Source organism: Cavia porcellus, unplaced genomic scaffold, assembly GCF_034190915.1.
Source record: "Cavia porcellus strain 051 isolate PalLab524CR breed Dunkin Hartley unplaced genomic scaffold, mCavPor4.1 scaffold_19, whole genome shotgun sequence".
Lineage (NCBI taxonomy): Eukaryota > Metazoa > Chordata > Mammalia > Rodentia > Caviidae > Cavia > Cavia porcellus.
The window spans coordinates 28689202-28705446 of record NW_026947502.1 but is presented as its reverse complement, the minus strand read 5'-3'; the positions used below and the strand labels follow the sequence as shown (position 1 = coordinate 28705446).

General features: G+C 46.0%; 1 long non-coding RNA gene across 1 annotated transcript; it reads left to right on the top strand.

The window, feature by feature from the left end:
• The first annotated feature begins 1816 nt into the window (after positions 1 to 1816).
• Positions 1817 to 10960, top strand: LOC106028399 (uncharacterized). The gene is made up of 3 exons (XR_001202011.3): positions 1817 to 1942; positions 2049 to 2117; positions 9719 to 10960. It is a non-coding gene; the product is annotated as an uncharacterized LOC106028399 (long non-coding RNA).
• Positions 10961 to 16245: the final 5285 nt, after the last annotated feature.

Genomic DNA, 16245 nt, shown 5'->3' with positions numbered 1-16245 from the left:
CGGAAGGCTACTTTGCCTTCTCTACTAGACTTTTTTTTTTTCAATCTCTAAAATGAGAGGTAATTTGTACCTGGGATGGGCTCTTGTGATAATTAAATTCAATAGGTCCCCTAAAACAACCAGAAGGCATTGGGGACCAACTTAAAAAGCATTCTTGGATATTGAAAAAGCAATTTATTGAATGCTTTCTCCCCTCTGGGACCAAAAACTAAGGCCCATCTCTCACCTTCGTGGATCTCACAGCTGGCCCATTGTAAAATCTCCAGGGTCAAGAATTGGTTGATTAATCAGTCAATTGGTTTGAGTATTGTCCCTCAGCGGAGGACTCGCTTTGGCACCTAGGAGATACTCAGTAGATGCTTGTTTCCTAGCAGTGGAGTCATGTTTAGGTAGCTGTAGTGTTTGCAAGTGGAAAAACGGGGTTCTAGTGGGAACTCAGCCGCCATGAAGAACTGCCCGATGCTCAAAACTTAGACCTGTCCACAAGTGCATTTGTTTCTTCCAGCACCGCTTCGGACGGAGATTATTTTCCCCATTTTACAGATGAAATTCTAAAGTAAGAAGCGTTAAACACGCCGCCCAAGGTCACGCAGGTAGAAGGTGGGATCCCCCCAATGCATGGCCTCACCCGCGCGGATCCCCGGATCTTCGCGCCCTATGACTCGGGGGGACTTTGCGCCCAGATCCGGCCAATCGCGGAGCCGCTGCGCACGCGCGCCCCGATTCCCGAGGCAGACACCCCTTGCAAACTGTGGAGCGCGGCGCTCAGACCGCAGCGTCTGAAACCCGGAGGACTGCGGGGATCCCGGAGGCGAGGAGGCGGCGGGGGAGGGGCGGCGAAGGGGGCTGTAGACGGGCCAGGGCTGCGGGCAGGCGCCAGGCGCGGGGAGATGAAAGGCGGGCTCGGGGGAAGGGGCTGCGCCGGGTGACCGGCTCCAGCCGCGCCGGGCGCCCCGCCCCCGCTGCCCGGGGCAGAGGCGGCTGCCCGCGCCGGAGCCGCGTTAATTGCTCTCGGCCCCGGCACTCAGCCTGCGCGGAGCCGGGACAACCTCGCTCCAGGAGGAATGACAATTCGCCCTAATGGGACAACCTCACTCCCAGAGGAGTGACAATTCCTTCTAATGGGCCGCTTGTTAGCGGCCTATTCTCCCGAACCCGGGTATCAGAAGCGGGCAGACAAGCGGGCGCCAACGTCCGCCAGGAATTCCACAACATTGCTCTCCACCCCCCTGGACATTTGCTGTGTGACCCCGGGCACAAAACTGCTCCTCTCTGAGCTCCTGCTTCTTACCTGTGCGAGTGAAGTTGGAGTGGGCAGGTCCAACTGGAGTAGGCCAAACGTCCTACCAGGCACTTAGAGAAGGCCTTTTGGGACTTCCACAGCAAGGAAGCCCCGGAGTGGGGACTTAGAGTCACCTTTTGGGGACGTGATTGTGACATTCTGGACATCTGACCTGTGGGTTGTAGAGAAGGGCCTTCCCCAAAGCCTTATGCATGTTACTGAAACCCTCAACCCTGAGCATTAGTAGGCTCCCCATTTCACAGTTGAGGTGGAGGGGAAGAGGGACAGTGGCTGAGTTGAAGACTAACAGCCGCAGAGCCTAATTCCATCCATGCCTTGAGTCAGCCAGGCTAAGCTGGGGAGAGGGACAAGAGCAGGCCCCAGAAGCTACCTGTTGGCAAGATACTCCCCACAACAGGTGTGAGGGTGGCCTGAGGGAGGAGCCAGGGCTCTCAGCCCTCTCTAGATCCCTATTCAAAGGCAGACCCCATTTGTGACTATTTATCACCGTTGTCTTTGTGGTTTCCTCTTTGCAGACTGAAAGGCTGCTACCCAAGTCCTGGTGCCAGAGCCAAACCTAAAACCAGCAGCATGGCTCTGCCTTCAGCTTTGCAGGGCTCAGTGGGGTGCTTGGAAATAGGGGTGAGTCATTTATTTCTGGTAAGTCACTCCACCTTTTGAGATCACCGTTGTTTCATCTGTAGTAGAGTAGTTATATGTTATTATTATTTGTTAAGTAATTATCAATATTTTTAAACCTCTCCAGTAGGTTTCTGTGGCACTAGGATCCAGGGATGGACCATTGGGTGATCTGTGGCATACCACAGAACTGCAGGTTTGTTGAACTTCTGTTAAATCACTACCAGCTTCTTGAGACAGAAGTAGATTTGCAGTTCAGTCGAGTAAGGGGTGAGGATTAGGGGGAAAATAAAGGGTTTAGATACACAGCAGGGAATGCTTCCTCTCTCCCAGCCCCTGGACACACCTTCCTGGCAGTTTCCTGATCCCTGCTAGGACTGCAGGGTAGTTGCCATGAGCAGGATCCTGGTGGAGAAAACCCCACAGGGCTCCCTGGAAGAGGAAGTTCTGGGAAGCTGGGTGGCTCCAGCACAGGAAACCTAGGGAATCTCCCACTGCCGTGCATACACATGTGCTCTGCATTTCTTCAGCTTCCCCATCTGTACAGCCCGAATAATCACTCAGATGGGGTTGGATTGACAAGAAGGTGTTTGGGTTCTGGTTTTCATGCTGGGGATTGGACCCAGGACCTTAGGCAGTGAGCTTCACGCTCATGCCTGGGGTGAGGTTTTAACTGGACCCCATAACTGGTCCTTCTTACTCTTCAAGGGCCTGTGATGTGGAGTTCCTCACTTCTCTTTAAGCAGAGCAATGAAATTTTGAGCTTGATTACAGGTTTTGTTTATTTTACAATTAGAAAATACCTGGCAGAGATGCAAATCAGGGTTTGGCTGATTCTTACATTTATGTATTTCACCCAAGGCAGAAGTGGCTATAAGTGGGATGGGTCACATCTGGAAATGCTTGCATCACTGAAGAATCCTATTTCCATCTTCCTCCGGCTCAACAGATGGGTTATTGGGTCTGATGTGCTAGCTTACTAAGAGAGGATACACAAGGACAGTATCTCCCAGATTGTAGGATTGTACATTACCAAATAGTTCTACAGGAATCCCCAATCTGTTGTATTTGGTGACCTGTTCATTCCCTCAGCTTCAAAATGCAGCAGACAGGGAATGAGAAAGGAAAGGAGAAGAAAGCTTAAGGACTTCCTTAATCTACCTAATTATATTTTTAATTATGGAAAATAGAATCTCTTTTAGTGGGTCTACCCCCACTCCTTGCTGGAGGGGGAGTGAACAGGAATTGCTTCACCTGGAGAATGAGGACAATTAGAAGCAATCATTCCAAATTTTGTTAGTTTTTTGTAGAAGAGAGGTTGAGGTTTGGGGTTGGGGCCCAGGTTCCAACTGGCCTTGAGAGAGGGGGCTACTGCTCTGAGTGGGTAAGAAGAACCCTAGCTGCCAAAACAGGAAAACTATTTGGGGCTGGGGGGGGGGGTCAGTTGCCTGGATCTGTTATCCACCCATCCCTATTAAAAGCAAAGCAAAACAAAGAGGAAACTGCCCACCTTGAATTTGGTGCACATGAACTTTGCCTAAGGCAAAGGGCTTTCACATCCAAGGCCTTACTTGTTTCTCAGGATGGTACTGTGGCTCTAGGATTCTCCTCCCTCTCACTGCCTCCCTGGCATCACCTCAGGTCAGTAGGATTCGTTTCACTAGCAGGTGTCTGCAGCTCAGAGAGACCTGGGCTCTTCCCTGAGGTCCCCTAGGGAGGAATGCAGAGAGCATATGGGGTTTGTCTCTAGAGCCACCTCGTGCCTTTCATCCTCAGGAACCGCTTCTGGATCTGGGTATACACATACCTAATGCGGGGGTGTGTGTCCAGGATGCACCGCAAATGCACAGGGCTTTGTATAGCACCCAGAGAGCCTCTGGCACAGCAGATGGTCTATAAACACTGACTGAGGGAAATAATAAATCCCAGTGGAAGCTGAGACTTCAGGGACCACTCACTGGAAGGCTATTTCTCTTTATTTCTCCAGCGGCTTTGGCATTTACCTTACATGGTAAAGGCTGGTCTCTGTGTGTTAAAAATTGGGACTGATGTTGAATGGGGGGAAAGGATCTCGGCTGAAGAGGGTAGAATTTTAAACTGTCCATTGGGAGAAGCTGACTGTTCATTCCACGTCAGATTCAAAGAGTTATTAGCCTTTCTGTTAATCATCACATTCGTATGTAAAGGGCGGAGGAAGTTGTCACCTGGCCATGGTCATGCAGAAGGCAAGAAGCCCAGTGAATATTTCACCTCAGGCGAATGGACCTCACTGCAGAGCTGGTTTCTATTTCTCACTCTCCAAGTGGTATTTCTTTTATTTCTGGTATCAAGGAGTCCGAGAGACCCAACATCATCTTTACGCATACTTTATTTATTATTATTTTTTTTGAGACAGGGTCTTGCTATATAATTCAGGCTGACCTCAAGCTCATTATGCAGCCAAGGCTGGCCTCAAACTCACGACAATCCTGCTGACTCAGCCTGAGATTACGTGAGCCACCATACCCAGCTCTATGCTTACCTTAGTAATATTTTAATTTTACTACATCTCTAGATTTTTAAAGAGACTTTTTCTAAGATATAAAAAGACCCAAAAATATTTCAAAAAATATAAACTGATATAGTGTGAGTTTCTGAGCCCTGGACTATAGCAATCAGTGTTATTGAGAGCTTATGTTGTACCTGGCACTGTTCTGAACACAGGATATGGATGAGCCAATTTGATGTTTACAACCACCTTATTTGGTAGAAGTTATTATTATCTTCATTTTACTCAATAGTCTGCTCTACCTGACATGGAAACTCCAGATGAAGTCATGCCCTTTTTAGTTGTGTGTTTGTAAAGAGGTCGTTCCCTCTCCATGTTCTCATCACCCTCTGTGCCTAGAGAAAGAATAGCTACCACCGTTTACATAGAAAAAAGAAATTAGGACGGCAAGGAGAGCTGTATACAAAGGTCATTGAAATGGCTTCAGAACTTTATGAGAGCCACAGACTTTAAAAATTGGTCCTGTTCATAACAATACCACCGTTCACAAGTTTAATATCTCATGTATTATAGCTTGGTAAAAATGGCATGTTTTTCCTTTGTGGCCTTGTTTCACTGCATGGCTTTTTGCAAATGGATCTGCAAAACTCTGTGGGCAGGATGAGAGGACCCAGAGCTCAGGCAAGAATGAAGGCCCCTGAGCCCACCCCTTGCTGGCTGACTTTGAACAGGTTCTTCTGCTCTCTGGGGCCCGCATGCCCCTCACTGGAAAAATTGGGAGGTTTAGTTGTCTTACATGTCCATTCTGGTTTTGTGGTTCTATGATAAAAGGTGAGTGAGTGCCTGAAAAATTCAGCCTGCTCCTTCTTCTGTCCACCATGGGCTGACTAAGATTTCCAGGAAGGTGGAAGCACTGAGTGGAGCCATCACAGGGGTCAGACTAGATAGGCCGGAACCCAGATTTATACTGTACCAGTTGAGTGTCCTCCAGCAACTGTGCCCCCTTCTCTCAGCCAGGGTACATTTTCTCCACCAGAAAATAGGAACTAATAATCCCTGTTTCAAGGGATTAGGAGGATTAAGTGGGATCGCGAATATAAAATTTAAGGAGCACAATTAATCCTCTCTTGTTGCCTGCTGCTGGTTTCCCAGGTGAGAAAGGAGGAAAGTATCTGAATCAGCAGATAAGTGGACTGGGAGGAAACATGGTCGATCATTGTTAATGATCCAATGAGAGCTAACACAGTTGGTGTAGAAGATTGCAGAGAGGCTTACAGAGATCACGCTTGCTAAAAATTCATGGGGCCTTTGGGCAGCACAAGAAAGCTTTACTTAAGCTGCCACTCAAGTCTTCCTGGAGAAAGGCTTTTGGAGAGTCCTTGGACCCAGTAAGGTTGAAGCACATGGCAATAAAGTGATTCCATTTGTGGCGATTTGTACGCCCTCTCATCATGTTCAGGAGACTGTCTGGGTACAAGGTTAACACCGACCCGATGATTGGTAACATCTCTGTGGATGTAGCACTTGGCTCCCACCCTCTGGAGGTCACAGCACGGGGCTGGAAAATGACTGCGGTGTTCATTTCCAATCTACTTATTTTCAGAGCCTACTTACCTGTGGTTTGATAAGTCATACTATGACATGCATTTCACTTTAAAAGCTTCTTGGTGTTTTAAAATAGGAATTTATTTAAAGTTAAACATTAATTTAAAAATAGCCCTGTTGTTACTGGGATAAGGCCAACAACCATGATTGTTCTTAGACAAGGGAACAATCATGTAGGTGGATGCCTGAAATTCGGGTTGACACTGATTTACAGAACCGAACACAACTTTTTGCTGCAGCTCAGAATCTAGTTGGAATCCAGCTCTACCTCCTTCTTGCTGTATGGCCTTGGGCAAGTTACTTCCCCTCTCTGAACTTTGGCTCTTTTATCTGGGCCACAGGGATCATTCTGACCTCCCTGGTCTGCAGAAAGAATTTACTATAGAGATAATTGAGGGTCCTCACATTTTTTATTATTACTATTACTACTACTATTGAGATCACAGAGGACACAGAAGCATTTGCCTGGATGTATGGATTGTCAGGATTACTAGTAAACAATGACCAGGGGAATTTGGTCACAAGTTTATTTACCCTGGATCCAGTTATCTACTAGCTTAGCAGTAATTGCAAAAGAGGAGAGAATTCTTTGAAAGCTGAATTCTGTTTAAAAGTCACTTACCTAGTTCAGTGGGTGGATGAATGGATTGTCATCCCCCAGTCCACATGTCACAGTACTTACAGAATATCCATACTTTATAGCAAAATTAATATGCATCTAAGTTGTAAAGAAGGCATGGAAATATTTTTATTTATGCTTTCCATGAAGAATGAAACACATTGCCTAATGTCCTTTTTTATTTTCTTCCTTTCATCCACTTTTCCTACTTCCTTCCCCTTCCTCTTCCATTCCTCAGGCAGCTGTGTCCCTGATTCGGGGCTACTCAGACAGATCCCTGACTTGAGAATCTCCAGTTTGGCTGGAAGGTAGCTCAGGTGGAACACATGGGGCCTTGGATTCAACCCCCAACACTGCCACAAACAAATTAGCTAAAAAAAAAAAAATATATATATATATATATATATAACACGCTCTGGGAGACTGAGGCAGGAGGATCACTGTGAGTTCATACCTAGCAAGTTCATACATAGTGAGTTCATACATAGTCTGAATTACTTGCAAGACTCTGTCTCAAGGTGGAGGATTGCTAGAGATATAACTCAGCGAAGTATGGGGGTTCAATCCCCATACTTAAATATAAAACAAAGACAAAAAAACAAACAACATGAAACAAAACCTAAGAATCTCACCCTCCAGTGGAAATTCAGAGGTACCAAGTACCCAGTTACCCGAAGAGATGTCCAAGGGACTGTGCCAAAGCCAGGTTCACTTTATCCCATGTTTTCTCTGTACTGTCACAGGGTTGGCCTGAAGACATCTTATTAAGCATTTTATTAGTTGCTCACAGTTAAAATCAGGGATCTTTCCACAGAAATTTGGAATTCTGACTTCTCTGCATCCTCTGAGGTGAGTGGCCCTAGTGTTTGGAAGTGCCGGGTCCCATTAGGCAGGATCTGAGTGCTTCAGCTCCCAGAGTTGGAGAGTGGCCTGCCACAGAACACAAGGGCATAAGAAGGTGGTGGTGAGCGTGCAGTTCAACCCTGAGAGGCAGAGAAGGCTGCTTGGAGGTATAACTTTTAGGCTGAGTTTTGCAGGATTTTGCCAAGATGGAAAAGGGGAGTTTCTGGGTGAACAATATGTAAAAAAGCAGGAGAGTTGAAATGACTTGGTCTGTGTGATCCAGTGACAAGAGAGCCTGGAGAAATTGCATGTGGGGCTGCAGACAGGCTGGGGGGAAGGCACTATGGGACCTGCTGCAGAAAGCAAAAATCTCCCCTTCCCTCTTCTCCCCTCCCTTTCTCTTTTCTTTCTGTCACCTTCTATTAAATCCCTTTTTTTAGAATTTCAAAAGCACTAGGTATTCACCAGAATCGTGGAAAGGAATCAAAGATACATAGAAGTGAGCAATCTCCCTCCATTCTCTGGACAGACTGCCGCCCAGGATAGCTAACATTAACAATTTCATGTGCATCCCGGGACACTCCTATATATATACAAATACATGAAGGTGGAAATTGAGATGTTACCTTTGTGTGTGTGTGTGTGCACAGATGTGTGCCAGCACGAGTGACATGCTACTCACTCTGATTTGCTTTTCTTCTTTAATTCATATCCCAAGCATCTCATCGTGCCATTAGATATAAATCTAATCTGTTCCTTCTCTAGTCCACCCTAGGGATATATGATGAGTCACTTAACCATTTCCTTGTTGGTAGAAGTTACATTTTGTCCAAATTTTTACCATTGGCAATAATTCTTGCGGGGGGAGGGGGGCTTTTGCACACCTTCATCCTGGTACTCTTATTGTTGAAGGTTTATGTTCTCAAATTGAGACTGCTGGACCTAAATGTGTGTATTTTTAACCTGAATAAAACCTTGCTGGGTTATTTTTTAAAAGCCCTGTTCCCGTGCACATTCCCACTAGCAGTGTCCAGCTTGCTCTCAGTTCTGCCTGCACTGGGGATCATTGCTCAAAGAAATGGAGTTGCCCTGTGTCCTTAGGCTGGCATGGTGGGTCTGAGCGCTCAGAGTGGAGACAGAGAGCAGCCTAGCTTCCTGCTGCCCTTGTGTATCTGCTAGCATGTCCCTCAGTGGCCAAATACCCTACGCCCTGCTGAGAATTGGATTTCAGATCAGCAGCCCAATTAGGTTAGTTAGGAGAGCAGCTCGACTTCGTGTGCTTAGGTCCTGGCTGAGGGGCCAGGGATGTGGACAGTTGCACTTACATACAGTGCAAGCCTTGGACACCCACACAGCCTTCCAACTAAGTCACTGGTGAGTTTACAGAACAGCTGGATAATTAGCAGCGTTGTTTCATCTAATCTTAAAGGATTTGCCTTTCAGTTTAGACAGTTGCATTTGAAAACAGGTGTATCAGATGCATGAATAGCAAAATCACAAGGCCTGGGCGCCCGAGAAGGGACTGGGTGGGCAGGGGCTGGACTCAGCACATAGGTTCCTGTTGGTGTCCGTGGCAGTCTGACTGTGAAGCTTTTCTTCTGCCTTTGTTCTGTTGCTCTCTCTCTGTTTCTGCCTTTTTCTTTGTCTTTCTCAACACCTGGAAGGGAACAACAAACTGCTTTTCTCATAGACCCTTGTAGTGTATTTGAGGCTCCTGGTAAGTTCTGGACCAACTTGGTGAGAGGGTCTCCTTGCTCTGTGGAGGAATCAGAGATTGTCACCAGCATAAGATATCCTGACCAGCCTGAGTGTTTGTTCAGCCTTGAAGTGGTCCACAAGGGTGCTCAGTCTTCCTGGACAGTGAGTCCACCTGACTTTGTAATACGCTCTGTTCTCTAAGTAGCAGAATGTGGACTGAGAATTCTACCCGTGGTATGACCGCTTAACTGATTCTTAAACAATCACATGAATCTCCAAGCTTATGGACTCCAGAAGTACTTACCAATCTTGGACATTAAAATGTGAGAAACTGATTACCTGTTCTGACTTTGACAATGTATCCTAAAGTCAGAAACGCAGGTCTGTTCTTTGAGGAAGCAGACTGTGTCTGTGAGTTCATCATCTCTGTCCTGGACAGTGCTGCTAGAAGATGAATAGAGGCCAAAGTCAGACAGAAATGTGGAGCTATGTGACCTTGTGTAAGTCACTTAACCTCTCTGATTCTTAGTTTCTTCCTCTTTAGGATGGGAAGCGACAATACCAACCTCAAAGAATTGTTGAGAGTATCCCATGATGAACTAGAACGAGCACTTGTCTGTTCCTGGAACCTAGTAGACACTTAATAAATGGAAGTGACAGTTCTGGAAAACCATTGACTGAAATGACTAACAGAGGCCAGCTGATGACTTAAAAAGGAGGAGGAGGGGATGGAATTGTTTTCGGCACCCATCCTCCTCCATTGCTGAGGCTGGCTCTTGGTTACCTAGGCGACGCCGCACAATGTGAGCCGGTGCCACTGTGTGCAGCTGCCCGGCTCCTTGCGCTTGTGCACTGCGCGTGATGGAGCCAACTTGGCCACTGGTTGACACTAGCAATAAGTCAGCTCTGGCTATGGCAGAGGTTGTGGGGCAAAGGGCTTAATTCCCACAGTGACAGGGAGTGCAAAGTCTGTTGGTGCAATATTAAAATAAACAATCGCACATAATATTTTAAATAGTAATAATTAATGTAGCAACAACCACAAAAAACAAAACTGAAAACCAAAAGCCAGTCAGTGCCAAGGAGAAGGGAGTTTCCCTGATGTGTTTATAAACATCGGAGAAAAAGAAATAAATAAAAGGAAGAGAGAAGCAGCCCAGAGCAATTTCTGGGCTCACCCCTCTGTTCTTCCCAGAATGTGTTTCTCATTACAAGAGGGGAATACAGGCCACACATGGGCAGAAAGAAACTATGCAGACAGGAAAGTAATTGGGGGTGTCAGGGTCGTGGGATAAATCTGTGAGTTTGTTCTCAAATGTTCTCTCACTTTCACAATAATTTTTTTTTAATTAACTCTAAGTCAAAGTCAAATTGCAACTTACTCTGTTGTGATTTCCTGTAGGACGTGTCCTTCCATTTACTCCAGGAAAAGAGTGAGGTAGTTTTGATCTTGAGCTCTATCCTAAAGTCAGTTCCATATCCATCCTACTTGGATTGGGTTGACTTAAAATTTGGACGCTCCTTTCAAAAAGGCTTTCCTGATTGGCCTATTGCAGCACATGTGGAGGAGGAAAATGAGAGGGAGGAGGCCACCATCTCATGGCCCTCAACTGTCAGGTGGGGACACTAAGACACACAGAAAGCAAGACATTTGCTCGAGCTTAATCAGTTGTATCGTGAAGAGTTCGCTTCCAAACTCCAGCCTCATGAGTTTGGGTTCTTTTTCAAACTCTACAACTGGAGCCAAAAATAATTCTTTTTCTTGGAAAATGCCCCCTGCTAGAGTCTCCCAGGCAATATGGGGACCAAGATTGCAATATTTATATCCCTGATTGTAACATGGCATTACAGGAGACTCTCACAACTTGAAAAGGGGGCCTACGTATAAAAGTATCTCTGTGCCTCTCCACTTCTTTCTTTCTTTCTTTTAGTGAATCATGCATTTTCATTGTTAAGAAATCTTAAGTGTCATAAAAGTGATCTGGATAGAATGCAAAGGATTGGGTTGGAAGGAAAGTGCAGATTCCCTTTGTCCACAACATTGGTTCTTTGGTAAATATTTACCTAATCCATTTCTTCTTCCTTGTTTCCCTTCTCCTTTGACAAGAATGTTCCTCCACCTCGGCAGCCACAGTGGCCCTGTTGGAACAGACGACGTTCAATGTTTCCATCATAAGGCATGTTTTTCTGGGGTTTATTACTCAGCTGTAAAAATGTGCTCTAGGCAAAAACTTGGCATATGAAGTCTCATCTCAGAGGTAATTGGTGGGGATTAAAAAAAACCTTTTTTCTTCTTTTTTACAGACAATCTTGGAAAGGGAAACAGAAAGGTCAAGAATTTACTGTTGGAATCTATGGGTTTTGCCCCCATGGGTCCCCCACTCACCCCCATTGGTTTGGTTTGCCCTGTATTATTTTCAGACTCCTCTAAGCAGACATCAGAGGGAAAGTTGTAGAGGCTTTAATGGCAGGCATTCATTTATTTTTCCTTCAGTAAAGATTCACTGAGTGCTTACTGTGTACCCAGCACGGTGCTAGTCTCTGAAAGGACAGTAGTAGGTGCGAGTGCAAAAGTGTCTTGGTTCTCACAAAAGTGGTGCATACCCATCCTCACATATAAACCTCACACTTAAGAGATGGGGTAAAACTTTCGTTTGTAAGGGCTGGGAATGTGGTTCAGTGCAGAGCACTTGCCTAACATGAGCGAGGCCCAGGAGTTACAGCACTTCAATTTGTAGTTCGGTGGTTGGAGTAGACACAAATCGGTGAGAGGTGCAATGCCGGGGTCCTTGCTTGAGACAGGCTGGCTTGGGAGGGTATTTGGGAAGGGGATGAGGCGAGTACAATACACAGGAAGTCTGGGGAGGAGGGGCTACTGACAGGAAGAGAGAAAAGCATGTACAGTGGCTGAAGGGGTGTGGTGTGCCGGAAGAATACATGGAAAGCTCCCTGCTTCAGGACTAGACTGAACTGACAGAGAAGGGTTGAAAGGAGATGCTATTGCAGAGCATGAAGAGAAATTTCAGCACCCAGCTTACAGCACTCAACAGAGTAAGCTAGCAATCCTGAGTGTTAGGTTCCAAGCTATGTCCTCTGTACTCTTCTTTCAGGTATGAAGGGAAGTCATAAAGGATTGCTCAGCACAGCATAAGGTGATGTAACTGTGTCTGGCAGATCTTTCTGGCTTGTGTGTGGGAGATGGAAGGGAGGGAATCAAGTGAGGGAGTAGGAAGACCATGACAGATCTACTGCCATATCCCTGTATGAGTTCCTCATGGAGTGGGCTGGACCAAGAAAACATCAGAGATGGGAGATGACAGGAAAGGTGTGGACTTGAGAGTGGCTCATGGAGAAGTGGACAGCAGCTGCTGCTTGGTGGCCTGGAGGAAAGGGGAGGCTTAGAGATGACCTAAGGGTCCAGCTGGAGTCATGACTGAATATGCGGTCATCATTAGAGGAGGAAAAGGGCAGGAAGAGGAAAAGGAGGAAGAGGAGTTGAGAGCAACTTCCTGGTTTCAGGCTTGACCCTCTGGGTCATTTGATGTTGAAGGTCATGAAGAAGAGATCATTGGAGATCAGCAGGTCCAGACCTATCTCTTCCATTTTCTAGCTGGGCAACCGGGGGCAAGTTATTTTGCTTCACTGTATCTCAGTTTGTTTTCTAAACCATGAGACTAATTATAGAGGCCTCCTTACAGGCCATTTTGAGCATCCGGTGAGTTCATCTGTGTGAAGCACTCTGAATAGCACATGCTCAGGTGGCCTCTGAGTAAAATTCATCTCTGGACATGGAATCCTTCCCTGGGTAGGTGTCTATGGTGCAATAGCCCTTGTGAGCTTCCTGTCTGCTGGAGGGCATAGCTATTCAATAAAATAATAGGTGATAACACACTGTGATGATAGCTATGGAGGAAAGGTGCAGGAACCTACAGGAAAGAGTCATAGAGGGATGGAGGGTTTGCATGAGTGATCAGGGAGGGCAGGAATAGGAGGTTACTAGGCAATCTGTGGGTGCCTGCAAGGAAAAGTGTGTGTGCAGATGCGGTTCACCCCAGATCTGGGGAACAGTTAGTGGCCCAGAGTTGGGACAGTGTCTTAGAGAAATAGAGAGCCTAAAGAGTGTGTTAGGAGCAGGTTGGGAGAATAATCTGTGCTATATTTTAAACCACCACCACTTTTGTGGCTTTGAATGAAGCTAATCTGGGTGTGCATCAGGAAGCAGGGACCAGGCACCAGTGGATTCAGAAAGACCCTAAAACAGAGGCAGAAGCTACAGATCTGGCAAGAAATGATGGTAGTGAGGATGGTGGTGATCGTGAGGTGGAGAACAGTGGAGATGCCTGAGAAAGATTTGACAGCAACTCCTTCTCTCCAAGACAGCCATAATGATTTACTAAAACTGCAAATGTAATTTTACCACTCTTTTCCTGAAATCCCATCAGTGGCTCCCTAGTATTCTTTTGGGACTACCTGTATTTCCTGCCTTGTCTGCCTGGTCAGTACCCTTCCACTCTATACTACTTGGACTCATCTTCCCCATGCATCTGTACCCCAAGCATCTTGACTTTCTCTTAGATCTCAGGTTGCACCTTGCTCCTTTCCTCCACAGGATCTTTGCACATGCTGTTCTCCTCTCACACCCCCAGAAACTTATTATCCCTCTCCAAACCCCAATTCCAACCTCCCTACTTACCTCTTTCTATTGTGAAGCTGAATACCCTCCCTATTAGCTGGTGCTCACTGCAGGAATTCAAATGTGAATCAGGCCTTCCTGGGTTCCAGTACACAGATCAATACACTATAGTTTATCCATCATCTGCAATGATCTGTAGCCCTCTGTAGTCCTTCGTGCTCTCCTAAGTCCCGCTCAGTGTGATTAGCTAGCTTGGCTGGGAAAGTGAGCCATGGATATTGGATTCAAGGATACTTAGGAACTGCACTTCACTTGCCTTGACATTTGATGACCCTGAGGTCCCGAAAGTTAATCAGTTGCTTGAGGTCACTCATCTGTCAAGTGCTGGGTGTGGATTTGAAGAGAAGAGTTCAGTCCTCCATCTGATGGGAGGCTCTGCCCTTTGTCTACCAGATTGGATGCCCCCTTCACTGGGCATCCAGCCCTGACACTTCCTCTTAGGGTTGGCTGAGTTAAATCAGGGGTGAACCTGGTGCCTGTCTTTTCAACTGAAAGTCCAGTGTCCCCTGGTAGAGCTTGGCAGTTGCCTCCCAACAGCTTTTCAATCTCATGCTCTTTTGAACTGGTAGAGAGGGGATGCTTTGCCAATTGCATGCTTGACTCTCTCTCAGAACCTCGCCTCTTATACTGGGCATGGATTGGTGAAGCAAGAAGAACTTCAAAATGGCAATCAATGATAAGGCAGAGTAAAGTCTTGGTCATTTCCCACCTCTCTTAATTCTCAGCCAAGACCTTGAGAACCATTGAATGTAGCCTGGCCAGACCTTGTATGATTGACAATCAGAGCAGGCTCAGTCTCATGGTACTTGTGTCTAATATGAACCATAGACACCTAACCCTGCGGACCCAGGACCTCAGTCCAGTGCCTGCTCCTTGGACTCCAGGATGGGGCTGCTACCTTCCTCTTTGTGTTCGGTCTCCTAGGTTCCTAGCTTGGGTGTAGACCATTCTCAAATGCCCCTGAGCTCCACCCAGATCTTACTGATTCAGAAAGTCTTGGTCCTTCAGCCCCGCCACCACCTTGTGTCAGGGACCAACATGCGGCTCAGCCTCGCCTGAGAACACTGCTTGCTGATTGTCACACACCTGTGACAGCGGTCCTGCCCTAACTCAATCCGAGGCCATGAAATCAGAGTTGGCCTTGAAATCATAAATCATGATTTCAAATCAAGAAATCATGAATCTGTACTTGTAAGAGTTTCCTGGGGGAGACCCTTAAAGCAAATACAAAACACAAACCTGCCACAAAAAAAGATGACAATTTAGTTACATAGTAATGAAAACTCTAGAAAGAGAAATAGTAACAAAACAAAATGAAACAACTGATAAAGCTACAAAGGCAATTCACAACAATGGCAAAACAAAACAAAAAAAGTAAGTGTGTGTGTGTACACATGCATGTGTGTGTGTAAAATCAAAACAAATTATCTGGCATTTGTAGAAATAGAAATAAAAAATGTAAACATATAAAGCAATATCCAATCTCCTTGCTCTTTTGTGATCAAAGAATTGTAAGGCAAATAACTGGTGTTGTCTTGTGTTGTGCTGATGTTGTCAGTGATGATGGAGCATGGCAGCGAGGGTCAAGGGGCAGTTATTTCCTTGTCCTTCTGTTGGGATTGTGCTGCGTGCAGACAGACATCAGAGTGGCATGTCTAGCAAAGGTGAAGCAGACATGCTCTTTAAGCTTACAGTGCCCTGGTCGGCATTCACTTACCTGCAGGACAGAAGAATGAAAAGATCTATGCCCTAGGATACTCATAGCTGTGTTCTTGTGATATTGAGAAGGATAAACAGCTTACCTGTCCATACTAGTTGATGCTTGCTAAATAAAGGATGGCCCAGTTCTACAACAGAATATCAGGATTAAGTAATCCCTGTCACCATAAATAAGAGAGAAATTTAGTCTGCAGGTGTTTGTTGAGCATTTTAGGTACTTGGCGCTTTCTGAATACATTCAGGGTATGAAAGATCAAGAAGGGAATCACACAGACCAAGTCCTTGAAACCAGTCTTATAGAGAAGACCATGTAATCCCACCCCTGGGTTTACATCCAAGAAAATGATAACCGTAAGTCATGGAGACGTCTGCCCTTCTGGGTTTTTAGTGGCCACGATACAGAATAACCTGTGTCCACCACTGTGTGGATGGATAAAAAAAAATGTAGCACACCTACACCAAGGACTACCATTCAGTCACAAACAGTCATTTTTTGTTAATTTTTAATTTCTGAGAAAGGGTCTCCCTATATAGTTCAAGTTGGTCTTGAACTCACTTTGTAGCTCAGGTTGGTCTCCAACTCAAGGCAATCCTCCTGTTTCAACCTCCTGGGTGCTGGGATTACAAGCACATGCCACCACACTTGCTCTCTGTCATTT